The sequence below is a fragment of the Ambystoma mexicanum genome, chromosome 4p (genome assembly GCF_040938575.1).
Source record: "Ambystoma mexicanum isolate Mex_15411 chromosome 4p, UKY_AmexF1_1, whole genome shotgun sequence".
NCBI classification, from domain to species: domain Eukaryota; kingdom Metazoa; phylum Chordata; class Amphibia; order Caudata; family Ambystomatidae; genus Ambystoma; species Ambystoma mexicanum.
Window position 1 is genome coordinate 403112228 of NC_090927.1, and position 6000 is coordinate 403118227.

At 43.4% G+C, this 6000-nt stretch overlaps 1 long non-coding RNA gene across 1 annotated transcript in view; it reads left to right on the forward strand.

The window, feature by feature from the left end:
• Nucleotides 1–3135, forward strand: part of LOC138452588 (uncharacterized) — a 235666-nt gene extending 232531 nt beyond the window's left edge. The window contains exon 3 of the long non-coding RNA XR_011260239.1: nt 404–3135. This is a non-coding gene — a long non-coding RNA (uncharacterized lncRNA). The remainder of the gene's footprint in view (nt 1–403) is intronic.
• Nucleotides 3136–6000: the final 2865 nt, after the last annotated feature.

Sequence of the window (6000 nt, forward strand, 5' to 3'; positions counted from 1 at the left end):
TTTGTAAATGGTTAGTCGGTCACCTTCTGTAATGACGCAGACCATCACAAATAATGATGTAGTCGAAGGTTTCGCTGAGTAATGGCAGTGATTATGATTAATATATACCCTTTCACCTAACACTTAAGTTTAGTGGAAAGCAAAGTCATCAGAATTCAAGGCCTAAATAGTGTGTTGCCCACATGCATGTGCCTGTGATGCCACTAACTGTGATGTCACTACCTATTATGTCCCTTCCCATGACATCACCAGGGTCACGGTTTGTATCATAAGGTTTGACCTTTTTCCTCCCCTCCGCCTTGTGGGGTAATTTAAAAGTGTGCAGCCCCGGTTGTCAGCTTCCTTGTTACAACCTGATCCAGTAACCAGTAAACACGATTCTTTTCTTTCCTATTGTTTGCAGAGTTGTACATCAGGAGGAGCCTCTTCGTTTGTAACAGTGGCAACACATCTCGAAATATACCCACGCTGCTTGGTAGGGGACTAGGAAGGAAAGACAAAAAGAAGCGGATCACCCTAAAAATGCACAAGATGGGAGATTACCATTTGTTAAGATGGCCAGCCACCTATTCCACTAGTAGAACTGTCTAACAGCAGTGGCTTTGGTAAATGAATCCTTGCCAGGATAAGAAACCTCGTCGTGAAATGCCCAGTGCGACTCCCTGGGCACTCTGTGCTCACCGAATGAGTCAATAGGGACCTTCAATTAATGCATTATTGAAGGGTTTTATTGACACATTCGGTGAGCAGGCAGTCACAATTGGCATTTCACAATTTAGTTATTTCTGCCCTTCAACCGGGCACATGTTCTCTGCTGTGCATACCTTATTCTAATCGCCCACTTACTTGTTTATAATGTCTTTACTACTACTATTGGAGGTGCCCATCCTCACACTCTTGGCAGTATCAGAAACCTGCCAGAATGACAAGACCTGCTGAAGGCTACAAGAAAACATCTGGGGTCACAAGAAGCCTACTTGGAAGAGTTCAGTGCTAAGCAGTGCTGGAAATGGGAAAAATGTATTGGGGGAACCATCTGATCCTTGGAGGGATGGGGCCGTGGGGGAGGAGTGTGTGGGGCCGAGGTTCTTGGTCCCAGGCCAGGCCACACAATAAAGTATATATTTATGGAACCCAATCCTGGTGATTTGCATAAAAGCAAAGAGCATTATGCGAACATAAGTGTGCCCAGAATTTTAAATTTTAAACATGTCTTGTGATTCAGAAAGAAAACCTTTTGAGAAAATAATGGAAATTGGGGTCTGCAGTTTTATTGGTCACACTTCTCACCCTAAGATAAACATGTCTCTACATTGCAGGACATATATACCAGTCTGGACAGCTACATGCATGTCATCCTTTGGCTGTTTCTGTATTCATTTGCCCATATGAGCCTATTGAAAGTGTCTGCTGAAGTGTGGGTTGCATGTGATAACTCAGAACTTGGTGGGAGTATCCTGTTCGGAAGCAGAGTTGCCACACAATCAACCCATGCTTCATCGAGCATTGTTGGCAAACCATTGAGTCTAGGGACAGGCAAGACATGCTTGGCAGCCCCCTGCCAGAGGAGTGGATGCTCTGCAGGAGGACCTTCCACCGGCCGCAGCAGAGAAGCCATTGTCTCATCAGTGGAATATCTTTTGGAAAAATATGTAGTAAATCTTGGTATGTTGCTACAACGGATGACAATGCAAGATGGCATTTTATGAACAAAAGCAAATTCTGGAATATAAAGAATAGATATTTTGGGATAAATAATGAAATTGTATGACCAAATATCATCAAAATGGTACTAATATTCATACATCTTTGGAATGACGTAATGAGCAATATCATAATTCTAAATACAATTAGCTCCACACTTGACATTAATTTGTTTGCATGTTTTTGGAAGTTACAACAAGAATGGACGAAGAGGAATCTTAGTCCATGGTTCAACTTTAAAACATAAATAAATGTTATGTTATATGCCATTTGTATAGCACCTATTGCCAATGGTATGGCCTCAAGCGGTGTGTGTGAATGCCCTTGGAGGAACAAAGTCCTCGGTATGAGAATTGAAAGGAGGATTTTAGAATACGTGTGTGCATTTTAGCCAGTACAAAAGGTAGGTAGGGGCAGCTAAGACCCTGCTAGCGACCCATGGCGATCAGGCTAGTGGATGGGTGCTGTGATAGACTGTTAGGAGAGTCAGGTGCAGCATTCAGAAGCTTAAGCTGTGGTGAAGCAAGACCACCTTAGAGATTCCCTCTGCGGCAGAAGTCATGCCTCCGCTGTCCAGTCTCTTCGTTGCAGTATTGGTTTCAGACCTTTGAAAGTCTTTTCCAGGATAGGTGTAGCAGCACTGTGATTATGGAATGTTTTTGCTGAGGTCCTGGTCAGTGCTGGAAATTGGAAAATTTACTCTGGTAACCCACCTCCTGTGGGGGCGGGAATTCACCTGAACGATGGGTGCTGGGTTGAGGGGTGGGGCTTAAGGTGGAGTCTTGGCAGGCAAAATTAAGGCTTGTAATAGGTATAAACATAGGACTAATATTAAACTCCATTGTAGGAAGAACATTAAAAAATGCACATCACATAATAAAACAAACCTGACATAGACCGACTGGGTGGATAGCACTTGTGTAAGGTGATCTCCTCTCATATGTGACCAGCTTGCCCTTCTCAATTTCAAATCCCTTGGCAGGCCCAGTTCAGCCTTTCATCCTCCAGAGGTTGATACACTGGGTACCACTGATTGGGGTAATAATAACACCTGTTATTACAGCACTAAGAAGCAGGAGGAACCAGGCATGAAATGCAATGTGAGAACAGAAACTATGATTATTGTATTTGAATCAGCATAGTGACTTGTTGAGGCAAACGAGTATGATTGTAGATTTATTTCCCACATCCTGAACTGAAGAATGCAAGATTGCAAGGCAGTGTGAGCCTAGAACATTTTCGTTACTGTTTTACAACTTTTTGCTCTAGCCGTAAAGAAACACAGTGGGAGAAAATGGCTGGCTTAATCGTCTCCTTGTTATGATTGCTTTACATAGCACGCATCTTTATAGACCCCTCCCATTTCTAATCAGCCAACCTTTACAGCCCCTCAGAGCCGGGCCGCAGACCAAGGCCACTCCAAATGGCCTACTCACTACCAGTGGCGCCTCCAGAAAATTTTCATAGGGGTGGCCTGATGAGGCCACAGGAAATCTTGGGGTGGCAAACAGGGTGCCAAACAGGGGCGGATCCAGCCTCAACATTTTGGCGGGGCTGGATGGCAGTTTTGAAAACTGTTAGTGAGCCCGGACATTAAACCTATTGGGCTACTGAACCACCCTCGTCCTAACATCCGCTTTGCAAGCCCAGTAGGCTGAGTAGATATCACGCCTTCCTTTGGCCCATTAGATCCATCTTTCACCCCAACTCACCAGAGGCGTAGCCGTTATTCTGTAACAAGTGGGGCCTGGAGCTAATGTAGTAGGGCCCACATTAAGAAGAGCCTGCAGAAGGAAGGGCACTTGTTCTGCCCCCAGCCAAATACATAGGAGTGACAGAGTATTGAGGGAGGGCGAACCAATCAAAGGGGGTTTGTCCCCTTGAGAAAAGGTTTTAAATAATGTGTTAAAATATAGTGCATTTTACAGTACAATTTGTGATAAATTAGGTAAAAACCACCCAGTTTACAATCGATTTTGTAGGGTAAGACATGAAAAGTATGTTAGATTCCAAGCCACCAACAATGCACCGGAGCATTTTCAAACACATTTTCATAATGCCTTTGTCCGCTATATGCCAGTACTCTGCAAGTGTAAAAAAGCATTTTCATATTGATTGTGCTCACACATGTCCTTTCTGGTGCACCTATATATGCCAATATTTCCATATATGACAATAATCATGTTTGCTTTGTCCATAATGCCAGTAACGATACTATAACAAAGCATGTTTATGCTAGCTCTCCCAATCCGCGCCAGAATCCCCATGTAAGAACATACTCCTGTTGGCTTTGCCTTAATGCCAGTGAAAAAAGAGCCATGCCACATTAAGAAAATATATCCTTGCTGGCTACAAAAATCCCCCATTCCACATATAATAACACTCATCATGTTGTATTTGCTCCCTAACGGCAATAAAAAATGTCATGCCACAGTAAAAAAACATATAGCCTTGCAGGCAGCACGAATGCCCCCACCCCAATGTTAGAATACGTATGTTGCCTTTGGCCTTAACACCAGTAATACACTGCAATGCCACAGAAAGAAAAAATGCTCTTGCTGGCAAGCCGGTAAAATAGCTCACCGGGCTGAGCGCATGCTTTTGTAATCCGAGTGTGATTCGCAGGTTCAAATCCAGGCAAGGCCAACTCTGTCTTTCATACTTCAATGTGATCTCTGTGATCTCTACCCTCCTATATGGACCTCGTACTATTATGTTGCTTTTGCAACTTGTTACCTCTCTTACTCTGTACTGTACTGTTTTCCCTGCTCACCAAGTTGTACAACCGCCGTGATACGTATGGGTTTGCGCAATGTCAATAAATGCAATAAATAAATAAAGCTCATTAAATGAGTGCAAACTTCGGCTGGGTGATACATTTGATGTAAATATGTTCTCTGAAAATCGCTTTGGTGAAAGCGCTATATAAATAGCATATCATCACACAAATCCCCCATATAACATTTATGTTGCACACATCATGTTGTATTCCCCCATGTAACAATATGTATGTAGCCTTTGACCTTAAACACCAGTAAAATAATAAAGACCCAAGTCAAGATAAGGAAGCATGCGCTCCCAATGTAAGAACACTCATGTTGCCTTTGACCTTAATGCGAGTACAACATTCCATGCCACAGTAAAACCCTGCCAGGCCAGCCCCACTGTAGTATTCTCCCCCACCCATCCCCACTCCAACCCCACCATCACATACAAACACTCAAGTAGGCTTTCCATTGCCCAAAAATGGCAGTAAAACATGCCATGCACTTAGAGTGTGAGTCTCCCGACTAGACCCTTCTGCAAAAGGTGCACCTGCAGCCTTTGTCATTTATGGCACTATTTATTTAGTGGCTATTACTTCAACTCACTTTTTAGGGAAATTGGGGGGCACTTCTTTCCTCTGAGTCTCATCTGAAATGACTTATACTCTGGGTTTGTTCATAAGTAAATGCCCTTTCATATATCACTGAAGCATATTCTCCCTACTTTCAGTCTGTAAAACTGCCCTGATGGGCTGCCTCATATGTTGTACCTAGGGAGGGCCATCTATTTACACAGGGTTGCTCCTTTTCGCTCTGTTGGTACACTGTTAGTAGCTTTTGTTCCAGGGAAATGGAGCTGGAAACATGCAACTACTATCAAAGGCAGATGGGCAAAGCAAATGATTGTGTTGGACTAAGGACACCAGAAAGTTCTACTACTTAATGTGATCCAATTTCATTACTCGGGTGGCATTGCAGCTTTATGGGCAGAAAGGAGGTGTGTATCAGTGCCCAAAATCTGCAGGACCACAATGTAAGCATGTGTCCCTTAACATTCATTAAGCATTACACATTTCATGTTGTAGACTTTGTTGGACTTCATTTTAGCTCAGAAAGCATTGCTCATTAAGGATCTGGTCTTCAGCAAATGTGTTGCAGCATTTCCAGTGTGTGTGTTTAATGGTGCTTGCTATAGCCTCACATATCTACAACTGGGGCGAGGAAGGTGCTATAGTGTCCACAGGGGATTCGCGTTACTCCAAATCCTACTCTTTCTTGTCACTCTCAATCCTCCTGCTACCCTGCCAAGTAATGCTGCCAGCCTGTGCACATGCTTAGGAGCTTTCTAGCCAAAGAGAGCATTCTGGGAGTGGGAGGAGTGCTATTTGGAGTCCGCATTTGAATTAAACTAAAGTATTATTTGAAAGCTATTTGCTTACATAAGGTGTCTCGAGAGGTGAAAGTGCCGCAAGTTGTAAGGACTATGTCAAGGAAGGGAAGGACTTGGTGTATTGAAGCATATTGGCAAGTA